Below are 15,155 nucleotides of genomic sequence, written 5' to 3'. Positions count from 1 at the left end.
TGGTTGCTGCTGGGCGGCTAACGCTTTCGTGGAAGAGTTTCCAAGATTAAGAAGACCAAGGTGTAAGAGTTTTTCTTGTTCTCTTATTAAGGAATCACAAAAGGAGTCAAAGGAAGGGGCCTTGTATTCTTGTCCTTGACAAATGAAAGCTTCCCTTGTAGAATGGAAAGTGGAAACAAATACAGAGTAGGCTGGTCCCAACTTAGTAAGGATGGAATAAATAAGGTTACCATCTTCTTTCTTAACTTTAACACCTTCCAAGAGATATCTAAGGGTCTTGAATTTGGACAAGAAATCTTCAATGCAAGAAAAATTATTAGGATCCAAAGTAAGCAGCTCATTTTCAAGTTGATGGGCTCTAATTTCATTTTTAATCCCAAAAACTTTAGCGAGTTTTTCTAATGCTTCATGAGGAGTCTCAAGTTCTGCAATGTGGAATCTAAGATCAGGAGAAATAGACATCCCTATCAAACCACGTGCTTGATCTTGTCTATTTTCCCATTTTGCAGCCTTGTCTTCATCTTTTGGTTTCTTCTCTTGGTCTGTGGCTATTCTGTAGAGACCTTTACTTCTAAGTAAATCTTCCATGTAGGCTACCCATTGGAAGTAGTTAGTGCTGTCAAGAATGACTTGGCATGGACTTTCCATTTTTTTTTTTTTTTAAAACTGAAGCTGAAGATGCTGAAAGTAAGTGTTCCAATGGATAGATCTCGAAAAAATAGGCGGTTTTAAAAAAAAACGGCTCTGAAAAAGGCTTCCGGATGAAGAAGTTATGGCTTTTTGAAAAAAAAAATGTTGACGTTGCCGGCAAAGTGCGCGAATGTGCGGGAATGAAAAAATCCGCCCCCACAAAATGGAGACTTGAACCCAAGACCTCTACTCTCTTAAAATAGCTTTGAACCAATTGATCTATACAAAAAATTTGAGAGAGAGAGAGAGAGAGAGAGAGAGGGGGCCTTGGTTTGCGTGCTTGCCTTGAGAAAGTTCTTTTTCCCTACAAAACACAAAACCCAACACGAATATGCAAAGAAAAACGAACCTTGCGGCTCGAAGTTAGCTTTAGCCAAAAAACTAGAAATTTTTAAAAAAACATCTCAAGGTTAGCTTTAGCCGAAAAACTAAATATTTTTCTCAATGTTTCTAATTTTCCGAGATCACACTAAGGTGCAGGGAAAAGAGCATACACATGAGAAAAATCCTTCCTTTCTGTTTCTGATTTGCCTATATCGCACAGAGTCGCAGGGCAAAGAGAATACGCAGAAATGAAAGGTATAGATCCGGTTTAAAAAAAAAGGCTAAATAAACTGAGACCGAAATAAGCAGAGAGAAAATAACAGTAAACTGCAAAAAAAACACTGTATACCTCCCGATCTGAAAAATGACGCAGCTAGGGCTACCGGAAACCTTTTCGCGTGAAACGAAAGGGGTTCCTCACTGGAACAGATGCTCCGAACGCAACAGAGCAGTCCTCTCGGCCCGAAAGCAGTCTGAAACAACAGATCTAGGAAACGACAGTCGCATGCAGTTCTACCGGCTTCAGATTTGGATCACCAACGGACGCGGCCCTCAAATAGCTCTGATACCATGTAGGAATTTACAGGGTAAGTTCCTCAGAAAGAACACCAAAAGGACACCGCTCACAACCAGATCTCAAATCAATACACCAGTATTTTTGACGTGGTTAAAACCCTCAAAGTGCAAGGAGGGAAACAGTCCACGGCCTGTCCCAACGTGGGTACTACAGGAAATTTATTAATCAAAGAATGAAAATTTACATAAGCTTCTCTCATGCACGGATTACCCGAACAATGACCCTCCATGCGCTTTAAATAGAACTCATGGACCAATCGGGTGTCAAGCCACGGATCAAGTGTCGGTAATACCGAGGTGAGAGTGAATCGTCGGATCACTACATATCGTGACCGTCGGATTGTAAGTTACAAAATGTACAACGGTAAAGAAACACACTTTACCTAACTCTAACCTAACTCTATACTAGACCAAGTTGAACTTAACTATATCCTATGTGTCGGAATATCCTAACACATTACCTCAAACATGTAAACAAGAAAAGAAAGAAAAAAAACTCCTAAAATGTTCTCTTTATTTTTCTAATAATGAATGTTGAGTGCAATTAATCAAATACTCTTTCAACTACAAACATATTTCATGTAGGTTTTAACCCTATACAACTAATTGCAACAAACAAATTCTTTAATATTGAAATAGAATAGATGCACTAGAAAACATACACATTAACAAAAATATGTTATCCTGGAAACCCAAGACTGGGAAAACTAACAATTTTTTTTAATATCTCTCAATGAATACATATCCCTCTTGAAAGGGGGGTGCCTTCTAAGTAAATATACTCTAGCATAACTTCTATCATTTGATCTGCAACCTAATGATGAGCAGTCTGAATTGACTATGGTATTACAATATTTCACAAGATTCTTTTTCAAAAAAATTGCTTTAGGGGGTTTCCCTTGAAATCCTTCGTTAAGGGGGATGGATCTAGACCCCTTAAAGTGAAATTTATATTTGGGGGAGAGGGGGCCTGGTGGTGGAAATCCCCCTATTAGAAATTGGGGTCCGAACACGGTTTGAAATTGCTTTCTTCCAATCCATATCTTATATGTGTTTTGCCTATTAACTTCCCACACTCTTACCCTAACCCAGGGTCATTGATCTAGAAGGATTGTAGACCATTGGATGTGATTGGGTGTAGAAGGCATTGCTTTTTCTGGAAATGTTAACCCTTGAGCAAGTTGGATTCCAATGGGAAAGGTGGTTGATGATCATGATGAGTATATATGGCTTTATTATACTATAACAAACTACTATGAAAATATGTGACACTATTTATGGAGCATGGTAAGAATTCATAGGTAATCATTGGATATGACTTTATTTATGGTGCATTTCAAGAATTCATATGTAATTATTCATTGTGAAATAATTTATAGATTCTCCAATATTGAAAGTGAAATGTAGGTATAGTTGGCAGAGGTAGTGCATCATAATAATAAGCCTTAATTATATTTTAAATGTAAGTGGCTTCTTACTACACGTGGCCTCACATGATACTACCATGTGTCATTTAGTTTGACCAAATCATGACAAATGTTTCACATACTGCATTGCCACATGTCGCCTTTATGGGCTGACACTTCATCTCCTTGTAGACGTTTTAATAGCATTGGGATATTCCAATTGAGCATAACTAATAGGGTCATAACACCAATCTCTAAGTTCATTGTCAAATATAATACTCGTCCCACTGTGGCATTTAAAAAAAATGTCGCATAAGCATTGCCAATAACTAACAACACAGATTAAAGGTAATTAATGTATTAATATATGATAATAATGAATTAAAGTCTAATCATATGATTAACAAAAAGCACATTTGGATAGTAAATGCTAGTATTTTCAACATTTAATTCAACGAATTTATTTGTGAGCAGGTCATCAACCTGCATGTCATTCACATCATTTGAGTGTTGAATTGCATTTAATCTCAAATGTTATGAAATAATGGTTGGTTTTTGAAATTATCAATGAACATACTAGTTGTAAACTAGTTTTGTAATTATGTTCTTTTCCTTTCTGTGTATTCAGGCTCCAGGCTCTCCATGCTTTTCAAGGGCTCAATTCATGGGGAAATAGGTCAATAAATTGGATATACCTTAGTAGTCGATAATGGAGGATCCGAACGATACAAATAACAATGTGAGCTTGTTCTCCAATAACATTATTACAAGTATAAACACATGCATATGTTCCTGGTATGGCACGTATAAGTTTCTCAAGGAAGAAGTGGAGGGAAGTTCAAAATAAATAGATCCATGTCATCCCATCCTTGAAACCCCCTTGCATGATGTGGTGAGGTCAGTTTTGCATAAGATTGTTGAACATCCTAGAATTATTCCATATACAAATATGATTTGTTGGGTTGTAGATGTTCCTATAACGTTCCATATGCACTACTGAAGGAATCATCATTGGTTTCTTTCAACAAGATAAGCTTAAGGTTATGAATAAAATTTCTGAACCCCAATTGCAATGCAGTGTTGACTTCATTATGAATAATAGTAAAAGGAAATGTGTTTTAGTTTGGAAAAGGATGCATGAATTAATTGAACCATGGAGAATGAGTGACTAGAAATTTAAAGAGGAAGATTTCAAAGAATATGCCATTTCTCCTCCAAGTCCTGGTAAATATTTTGTCATTGCCATGCTCTATAGGATTTTCGACTATTCATGAGAAACTATTCCACTTAAAAACCCCTCGAATCTCTAAAAATGCTAAAATTACAATCACTCCAATCGGTGACTGGTACTTTAAGGAATATTTTTTCTACTTGAGAATTTATGGTTGTCAAAGACCTCTACATGATTTTCCCCTTTTTGTTCCCAATAGGTTAATTTGTAGAGAAGTAGCTTAGCAACTATCAAAACCATCATTGCCTATGATTTACACAAAAACTCTAGAAGAATTTGGCCTATTTTTTCCCATACATATTGGCATCTACATCCTAGAAAACGTCACACATGCCAAGAAAGAATTACTCACTTTGAATTTTATCAAATTAGCCCAAATTCCTTTAAAATATCATGACCCTCTAGGGATAGTAGCAGACCATTGTGTTGCACCCTATCATAAAAAAAATGCACACAAAGTTATTCCTATTATAAAATATTCATATAGTTTAGTCCTACGAGGAAGCCTATCAGAAGGCTCGAGACTTCCTCTCATTCAATATGATCATTTACTGGAATACAAAGAAGAAAGAAAAGAACCCGTGTCTCTAATTTTGCAACAATCAACTGGTGTAGAACATGTTGCACGGGATTCGTCATCTAGTGCTCATATAGTCATCCCAAATGATGATTTAGTGGATATTGAGCAAGCATTTATAGAAGTTGTAGAAGATATTGAAAAGGAAGACATTATTGAAAAAAATTACCAACTTAGAACAAATGGATCAACAATGGGAGAAGTTCTTAATGACCACACAAGTATTTTAGAGCAATTAAAAGTAGATGAAGCACCTACTAGTATTTCAAGAGCAAAGAAAGAGGTTCCTAAGGCTCCTACTGATATATCAACCCCTTTTTAGCAATTACAACAATTATTATACCCTCCTTCTACAAATGTGGAGAATCATATAACAAATTTTTGGATCACGTCTGGAGTGATAAGGAAAACTCCCATTATTATTTTTCCTACTTTTTTTCCAAAGAAAAAATAATATTTAAACGAAATTACATTCAACATATACACTATCTAAGAAAATTACTTATATATATTCCTGTATTTTCACAAAATGAGCCAAGAAGAGCTCATCCCAACAAAAAGCATAAGATGATATACCCTACTGTTAAATACCATAGTTCGTTTATCACCGCAAAAATCAAACTAGAAACTGAATCATGATTCACATAAAGTTGTAGGCTCATACAAAAAACATACAAAATACTTGTATTGAAATAGTTCTATGAGAGAGATACATCACAAAAAATCGTACTGTTAAGAGGACCAGTACTGCCAAAAACTATCATCAGCTGAATAAGTTTGTCCAGTGCATCCCAAAAAAAAAAAAAATAGAAAGTAACACTACACAGATCTAGTCCAAGCCTCAGATAATTTGTGCATCATCCACAAAAGGTTTATGATAGAAATCAAAGTGGTCTAGTCTGTGTAAATATGTCAAATTCCATAAACCCCTATCCAGAAGAAATCCTTCCTTAGAAAGCCTGTTTTCTTCACTATTCCTTTCCCTATAGATGTGCCTGCAAGAGAATTATACAAAGTTTAGACATATCATTTTTATATCATCCACAATATTGCCCAAATATATATTTATGCACTACTGAATTACATTAACCCAGTTTATCACCAGCATGGAATCACCAAAAAATTGAAGTTTTTCACAATCCTTCTCTAGGGCGAATGCCAATAGGGGTCAACAAGTTATGGATTCAGCCAATTATTTTTTCCATTGCCTATATTGATTTTCACCAATAGTAGTGTTGTTCTGAAAGATAGAGAACAAAACCCATGTCCGCTTGGTTTCCATTTTTTTGAGCTGCCCTATCGAAGAAACCCTAAGGACTTGATTTATATATAATATCCTCTCTAATGTTTTTGAAGTGAGTAGAGGCTTTTGGATGCAGGAAATGGTTAAGAATTTCTATAGTTTCAGCTACTATCTTCCCTGAAAATGAGGGGAGTCCTTAGAAAATCTCCTTATTCCTAGCTATCCATATACCCCAACTAATTATTAGATGAAGAGATTGAATAGGCCTGTTAGCCTGATTTTGAATCCAGATTAACCAGGAATCTGCATAACTTGCCTCTCCCCATCTACATTGCTTACCCAACATATCCCTGCAATCCTTTCAGACCTTCTTAGTGAATGGGCACGATACGAAAAGATGATCTATAGTTTCATTGGATGCCTTGCATAAGGCACTCCCACTAGTTCCCACTGCATATCTTTATTGCATTACTTCCCAAGTTGGTACCTTCTTTTCCATTATACACCATGTTAACAACATAGACTTTGGTGGGAACTTTTCCTTCAAGACAACACTCCACCAACATTCTTGGTCTTCCAACTGAACCTGTGACATTAGATGGATATAACCTGTTTTAAGAGTGTAAATCCCATGAGGGGATAAGGCCCAAACAAGTTCGTCCTCTTGATCATTTAACCTGATATGTTCCCTAGAGGGTGCCTCATGATAGTTCCTTCGTTCATCCTAGAATTCCAATGGAAGATTCATGACCTCTGTTGTATGCCACCCCTAGGACCAGAGCGTTATAGTAAGAAGATTTGATATTTGATGTAGGTTAGTGAAGCCTTAATTTCATAGCTAAACTAAGAGGTTTTAAGGAATTACATGATTAGCACCACTTCCTATCCAAGGATCACATCCTAGTCTCACACTCCAACCAGAGGCTATCAAATCAAAGGAGTTTAATACTGACCGCCACACAATGAAATGTTGCCTCTTGATTTATTGGGAAATCTAATCCAGTTCTCCAACAATATATGTATGATATATTTCTAATAAACAAGCTCTGTCCATGAGTTGTTTATTAGAATTTTCTTGTTAATATTTCACACGACGAAATAATGGTCAGCTCACTATCACCTATTGAAATGGAGTATGTTTGCGCATTGGATTTTTACTTGAGCGATCAAAAGAAGGTTGTGATTAAGAGAAGATAAAAAAAAAAGAGAAAAGTTGAAAGTGAGAAAGAAATAATAGATGTTCCTTCCCAAGTGGTTTGTGATGGCTCTCAGTCAAATGAAAAGCAAGTGGTTGACGAGTTGGTTGATTACATGGGAGCATATGAAAATGCCAATGTTTTTCATATTATTAGGTTGATGAAAATTTTTAAGAAGAAAAAGGCTAAAATATGACAATTAGAGCAACAATTATATGTGTTACACTAAAAAATGTCACCATGACTATTTACAGTTAGTATGGCTCAATCAACAGTCATGCTACCCTCTTAGGCAAGTCTTATGCCTCTGCTCTCCATGTCAAACTCCAAAAAAGAGAGAAAGTCTTGTATAAATGTATTTATCTCTGGGGACGCAGGTTCTCTCAACCTTACCTGCGGGGACGCTCCCAACGTTCACAAAAGCTGCGTCCAAAGACGCTCTGTATGTAAAGGGACAGGTGCGTCCCCCTGTAAAGGTTAGAATGCGCAAGTTTCATCTTTAAAAAGTTACTTGTGGTCATTTCTAGAGCATTCTAGAAGGTTGTTCGACGTGTATTGGGCGCCTCCAGATGGTTCATGCACTCCTATCAAAGAGGAACTTATCCCATCAATAAGGGAGCTATCCCACCCAAAGAGGGGATTATCCCATTGATGGTGGACCTGATTAACCTCCTCTTGAGCACTATAAATATAGGCATTGGGCCAGAAGGAGGAGAGGTTGAAGCTATACATTTTCTAAGGGTAAATGCTGCAGGAATTAGGACTCCCATTTAGAAGCTTGTGAGGAGAGATTGCCATCTTTGCTTTTTCTATTTGGAAGTGGGTGAGCTTTGTCAAAGTAAAGGAGAACTCTTGTGGACCCTGGAAGGAGCTTGCACAACACCAAGGCTCAGGTTGTAATGGTTCCTTTTGATTACCTTTAATGCAAATTGGTCCATTCTTCTCAATAACTTGTTGTTTATGGGTTATTTCATGTACTCCTTGGTCTATATGTTGAATATGCTTTGTTTTATGTTATAATCAGGTGCTATTTAATTGTTTGACTGTTGGTGATTGCAGGTTTTGGAGAAAAGGAGGAGCTCATCCAGATCAACAAAGCTTGGAATTCTACAACAGCGTTTGGACAAAGGTAAGAACAAAACACTTGATTTCTCATATTATAATGCATGTTTAGAGAAGGATAGTTCTAGTTTGTCTTGTTTGTCACTAGAGAGTCTTAGGCTCCTAGGGAGGTTGGTTGTGTCCGCACAATCGACTCTTTCTGCCTGACAAATTGGCGACTCCGCTGGGGAATCCATTAATGTGAAAAGTCTTTTCCTTTGTATGAACTTTGCTCTGAGAAAATTAGTTTATTTTTCTGGTTTTTGGCTCTGTGACTTTGTCTTTGGGTGGGTTAGCTTAGAGTTAGAATCCTTTTAGTTTTTCTTGAGTTTTTCAGTAGGACGCACCCTCTGAGTGCTGCACAGTGCGTCCCTGGACGCACTGTTGCTGTGTGCACAGAGCGGGCCCGCACCTGTTCTAATGGGTCGCCTGCGTCCCCCTGCTAAAAGTTGAGAAAACTCCATTTTTTGCCTTTTTACTCTTAGATTTTATTTTTTCTTAGTTTTTACTGCCCAGATTCATTAGTCCCTTGTCAAAGATCTTCACCTGAACTTGTTCCTATAGCATTGAGTGTTTTAGTGGATTTCATAGAAGTTTAAGCCCTAGGGTTTGATTTTTGAGTAGGTCTTGTAGTGACTTTGGCGGTAGAAGTTGTCAAGCCTTAGATCTCTCTGGTTTTGCCAACATTCTTAGAAGTCGGACCTGTCATAAAGTCTACCTGTGTGAGCAACTTACCATTGAGTTGTCTCGTTGGCGAATTTCGAAGTGCTTGTTGTTTAAGTCTTGAATTCCATTTTACAAAAAGAACAAAAAGATTTGAGTTTTGTTTTGGCTAGTCTTTTGATTCTGCATTAGCTGGTCCTTGATTTGATTTTGGTCAAGTAAAACATCCTAGAATCATCTTTGTGAGCTTTTGCCTTGTTAGGTTTGCTTAGAGTAATTTCCTTTTTGATTTGCTTGTGAGTCAAGTTTTCATAGTTTTTATAGCTTTTAAGATTGATTTTCATTAAGATAGGTTTATATGCTTTATTAAAAAGAGAAAATACAAAAATATCTCCTTTGAAAAGTTTTGTTTCAAGTGGCTTTGAAAGTTTTGAAAGAAAAAGAGTTTTTCGTGCAAGTAAAGAGTGGTCATGTTTGTGTGCTTGAAAAGAAAAAGAGAATTGTTTCTTTGATTGTCTTTTCTAAGGAAGTTGTTTTCTCTAAAATTTGCATTCTCTCAACTCTCTTAGTTAAGAATTTCATTGAAAAAGGAAAAGTAGAGTAAATCATCTTAGGTGCATCTTTGTAGTGGTTGGAGTCGAGTCTACACACCATTGGTTTCACTTCCACTACCTTGTGACTTTAAAGAACAACCATAAAAGTAACGCTTAAAGTAAAATCGAAATAGTAACTTTTATTTACTAGGGCTCTGAAGCACCAATTTAGATCAGGCTAGTGTCTTGGAGTAGGTGAGTAATTAACTCTCCAAGACAACAAAACCAAACAAGTAGCTTATCTTGTGATAGATTAAATCCAATTGTCTCATTTGTACTCTGGGAAAGCTCCTCTTAAAGGAGAAGCACGAGCTCGTGTCCGAACCAGTGAGGGGATCATCCCCCCTCGTTGGGAACGACGCCAGACACGCACGTATTACAAACGGTAAACCTCGGATTAACCATTGTCGAGGAGCCAGGGGTCACTTGTCGGTAAACCTTGGATTATTGTCAAGGAGCCGGCAAGGGGATTGAGCTTGCTACTCTGCCCTTGCGTGCTGTCGGAGTTTAGACTGTTCCCCCAGGTGCATTTGTTGCGGTTGGTAACCTTAGTGGCCATTATCTTTAGGATTCTACCGAGGTGACGGTGGAGGGAAGGTCCCACTGTACCTGGAGCAGACGTCGGTTATACTCACTTGGATTTTCTGGGGGGTTCACTTCACTCGAGACGGTTAAAGTGGAGGAACTTGGTCCAGTCTATTCATTAAGTAGGTTGCCGGGGTAACTGTTCCACCCGCCATTTCTGTACTGAATCCAGCGAGGTTGGGCTTCATCACCAACTAGCGCTTTTGGTCCGGAAGACTACTGTTTGTGTTTGGTTTGACGCCCTAGATTCTTTAGGCGTGTGATTCAAATTTGTTTGGTTCTTTAGAGACTTTAGGTGGTTTGATTTGAAATTTTACTTTGTTTTCGTGTGTAGTAGTTAAAAGTTTTTAGCTGTGGCGGAATTACCGAGACAGTCCCGTAGACTTCGGGGCAAGTCTCCTGAGATTGTTACCGGAATAGATTTGTTAAGAAAGCTCCGTAAATCGCGGGGTGAATCTCCTGAAGACATTCCAGGTCAGTACGAAGGGTTAAAGGTCCTTGTAACTCCTCCTAGTGACAGTAGAGTAGGTTCACCTGAAGAAGGAGAATCTTCCTTGGTAGTCCATCCAGATTACCAAAGTTTAGAGACAGGTTATAATCCCGAAGCTGTTTCAGTTTCTGAACTTATTGGTAGTTTTTCGTCTGCTAGTGATACAGGCGAAGAACCTGAAATATCTGAACCTGTTACTCCGACTTCTAGTGTTCCAGATTCACCGAGAATAGAAAGAATTATCACCGAAAATCTTCCTACTGGTTTGATTGCTATAGAAGAACTTGCTCCAGAGGAGGATATAGGTGTCTCTAACCTTGAAGGTCAACTTACTATTGATCTAAGGGAGCGTGAATCCATCTTTTACAGTCCTCCTAGAAGTACTTCTTGGTACCTTGCGTTAACCAATTTTTTAGACAACTCAGGGGTAGGTTTTTCTACACCTCGTACTCCTTTTCCACCTGGAGGTATTTATACTCCTGTAAATATGTCTGGTCAGTCGTCCGTGTTTACTCAAAGTCCTGAATCTTTCTTACACGGCGGTCCTTCTGTTCCCACTGGGTATCAATCACTTTCTGGTACCTTTGCGGGGCCATCTCCTCAACCCGTTGATCATGGGTTATTTGCTGGAAACAGTGGTAATATACCATTGGGTGTAGAAGACATTTACATGATGTCAGGTTCAGTTCCCGTTTCCCAACCTCAAGGTGGCCAATTACCGCCTGGGGGGCAACCGCAGTTAACGCCTGGGGGGCAACCTCAAGGTACACAAATCGTGTCTGGGGGGCAACCTCAAAGTCAGTATGTACCTATGGTGCAATACGTGCCTCAAGGTCAACCCCAGCCTCAATATGTACCCCAGGGTCAACCTCAGTATCAATATCAACCTCAAGGATGGCAACCTCAAGGGTATCAACCCCAAGGTTATCAACCCCAAGGTTATCAACCTCAAGGGTACCAACCTCAAGGTCAAGGTCAACCCCAGTATCAGTATTTACCTCAAGGTTATCAACCTCAAGGTCAATACTCGAGTCAAGGTTATCAACCGCCTCAAGGTCAGTCATATGTTCCAAGTATGGGAACTGCACCTTACAATTATCAATCCTACCCTCAATCCGGTTATGGATCTCAGTATCCTCAACCTGTTACGGGTCAATACCCTGGAATGTTAGTGTGGGATCCATCACAGGGTCAACAGGTGTTGCAGCCAAGTATACAGATGGTTCCTCAAGCTGGACAACCCGTAGTTTCTGGTCCAACCCAGCAACCGCAACCTGTCCAGTCAAATGTTCAAACTTCTGTAACTTCGGTAGTTACTCAGCCGCCAATTGCACCTAGTACTCCATCTCAAACGGCTGCTGCAACTACCGCTACATCTACCATACTTACTTCTGGAGTATCGACGGCTCCAGTTTCTACTGTCCCTGTTACCACACCTCAGACATCTTTACCGTTGTCTGGATCTACGATTTAAACCACGGTCCAGATGCCTGTAGGTCAGCCTGGTATAAGTACGGTTGTCACTACTCAACCTCAATTTGTTCAACCTCCGTACCAGGGACAGTACCAACATGGGCAAGCTGTCCAACAACCGGTTTACCAGTATCAACCGTATCCTGGGTACACTTATCAACAACCTCAACAACCCCAGTACGGTCCGGTTAATCCTGGTTTTCCAGGAGGATATAATATCCCAAATGCGACTCCTGTTCCTAGTTATCCTGGATATCCTCCTCCTGGGGCTGGTATTGTGACCCAGAGTTTTAGAGATCCTAACCGGCAGTTACCGTTTATCGCAACTTTGGATTTACCAGACTTGACGCGCCTAACGAACGATCCAATTCAATATCTTCAGTTCTGGCCGCCAATGCCAAATAAGTTGCCCAGTGATATACCCAAGTTTGAAGGTAAGTCTGGAGAGGATCCGTCCAATCACGTGATGACTTACCACCTCTGGTGTGCTTCAAATTCTATCTCGGATGATTCGATCCGCTTACGTCTTTTCCAGCGTACACTCATTGGTCTCGCGGCCAAGTGGTACATTGAGTTACCACGGGCCTCTTTTTACAATTTTAGCCAGTTAGCTACCTCGTTCTTAACTCACTTTCAGTTGCCGGTCAGATACGATAACGGCACGGAGTTATTAACTTCACTAAAACAATCGACGTCCACGTATATTTCTGATCACATTCATGAGTGGAGACGTCGAAGAAGGCTAGTGAAAGTTTTTATCCCGGACCAAATCTTAGCTGAATGGTTTGTCAAATCATTATTACCGAAGATTACTGAAGATGTAGCTAAGGCCGGAGTAGTTACTGAGGAGCAAGTCATTGCTCAGGCACAATACCTTGACTTAGTTTACACTCAGTCGGGTACGTTACACGAGAAGATTCCGGATCTTCCAAAGTCGAATCAAATCGCTGCTGCTCCTTCGGGATCTCATGCCGCTGATGGTATGATTGGTATCGTGAATACAAAGAGCAAGAAGAAGTCTTCCAAGGATTCAACTACTCCAATTATCACTTTGCCTGATTCTCCGACAGGAGAGTCTTCTCCTGAACTTACCGCCGATATTCACGCTGTAGAGTCATCTACGGCCAAATCAAAAAATGGTGGAAAGAAGAAAGGAAAGAAGAAGGCTAAAGCAGACAAGGCTCCGAAGGAGAAAACTGAAAAGTCGGAAACCAATGACGAAAAGCGCAAACCTCGATATCCTTGTCTTATTTGTGAAGAGGATCATTTTACGAGAGATTGCCCTCATCGGGCCGAGGTTGTGAAAATAGTCAAAGGTTCTCCCACTCCTGCTGTGTTAAAAAATCCATTTCCGGAGCAGGAGAATAAGATGATAGGTTCTTCTTCGAATGCCAGTGAAGAACCCATTTTGATGATGTCTCATGTGAGGATTGCGACTCGATCGCAAGATTATGGTAGTAAGGCTCCTGTTGATGGTAAGGAAGCAGAATCTTCTCATTCTAACCCATCAACCTCAGCTCCTGGTTCCGATCCACTACAGATCGAAAAACCTAACCCGAACTTAGTAATTAAACCGCCCGCCAAGGGTGTACTTCGAAGGTCTGCTTTCAATCCACATGCGAGCGCAGCCCAGAATTACAACATTGTTGAGGACTTAGCTGTTTCACCCTCAGCAATGTCGGCGTTAGAAGTGCTGCAATCATGCCCAGCACAACGAAAATTACTTTTGTCGGCTATCGGAGCTGTTGATGTTCAGGACCCGAACCTGATAATCTTTGATCTAGAAAATAGTACACCGCGTCTCCCCCATCAAATGGCTTTCCAAATTCCAGTGATAGTCAAAAACAGGCCTATTCATCAGACTGTGATTGATGAGGGAGCTTCTACGTGTATTATGTCGATTCAATGTTGGAGATCCCTTGGTTCTCCTTCGTTGAACCAATCCCCCACCATCCTTAAGGCCTTTGATGGCCGTGGGTTCCGTCCGTTTGGTATTCTACAAGAATTGCCTATAGGGGTAGAAGGTAAAACCGTTAGTCTGGATGTGGAAGTGGTTGATGCCCCTCTAGACTACAACCTTCTTTTGGGTCGAAGTTGGTCATATGCTATGACAGCGGTCGTTTCATCGGTCTTCAGAATAATCAAGTTTCCACATAACGGTAAGATCGTGACTATTGATCAGCTGACATACTTTTCATCCGACCCAGCCTCTTCAGAGAGTATCCAGCATGTCGGTAAGACGACAATCCCTTATAGGGACGTTGGGGTAGGTTTAGTTAAAGATTTCGGTTTACTGGGAACTTTTCCTCTCCCTCCACTCAGCGTAGATCCTTCGTTTGCAACAATTCATATGATTACATCAGAAAACATTATTTATGATGATCCTTGGTTCGTCCCATCTGACTCTGAGATAGACTCATTCGGTAATGCTATGCCCTTGAGTCCATATGAAATTGCTTATGAAGCTCTCATGTCTTTTACCGACTTTCATTCGACCGAGGTCGACCAAATGAATGTGGTCAGTGAAGAGTCACTTTTCACCTCACCCTTAGAACGGATAGCGTTTCCCGAAGTCGTGTCATCTGACGAACAACTTCGCGAAATCCTAAGTGTAGACGATCTACCATGGGAGGATCTCCATCACAGATCTTCGTTTTTACCTAAGGATGATGCATTTGAAAATGATTTTTCATCTATCTTTACCGCTGAATATGTCAAAGACGCTCAGGATCCAACGAAACATTCTGATTCAGAGTTGAATTTAGGGAATATTTCTCGTACTATTCCCATTGATATTTCAGTGAAGCCCGGAATTGAGGAAAACATTCATATAGGTGCCGCTTGTACAGAAGAAGAAATCCAAACTTACAAGGCCCTATTCCAAGAATTCCGCGATGTGTTTGCCTGGTCTTACGAGGAAATGCCGGGAATCGATCCTGCCATTGTTGTTCATGAAATAAAGACCTACCCGGATGCTAAACCCGTCCGGCAACGGTTGCGTCAGATT

This window comes from Pinus tabuliformis, chromosome X (genome assembly GCF_031772625.1).
Source record: "Pinus tabuliformis cultivar Carrire ecotype Pingquan chromosome X, CPIR1, whole genome shotgun sequence".
NCBI classification, from domain to species: domain Eukaryota; kingdom Viridiplantae; phylum Streptophyta; class Pinopsida; order Pinales; family Pinaceae; genus Pinus; species Pinus tabuliformis.
This window is presented reverse-complemented; position numbering follows the sequence as displayed.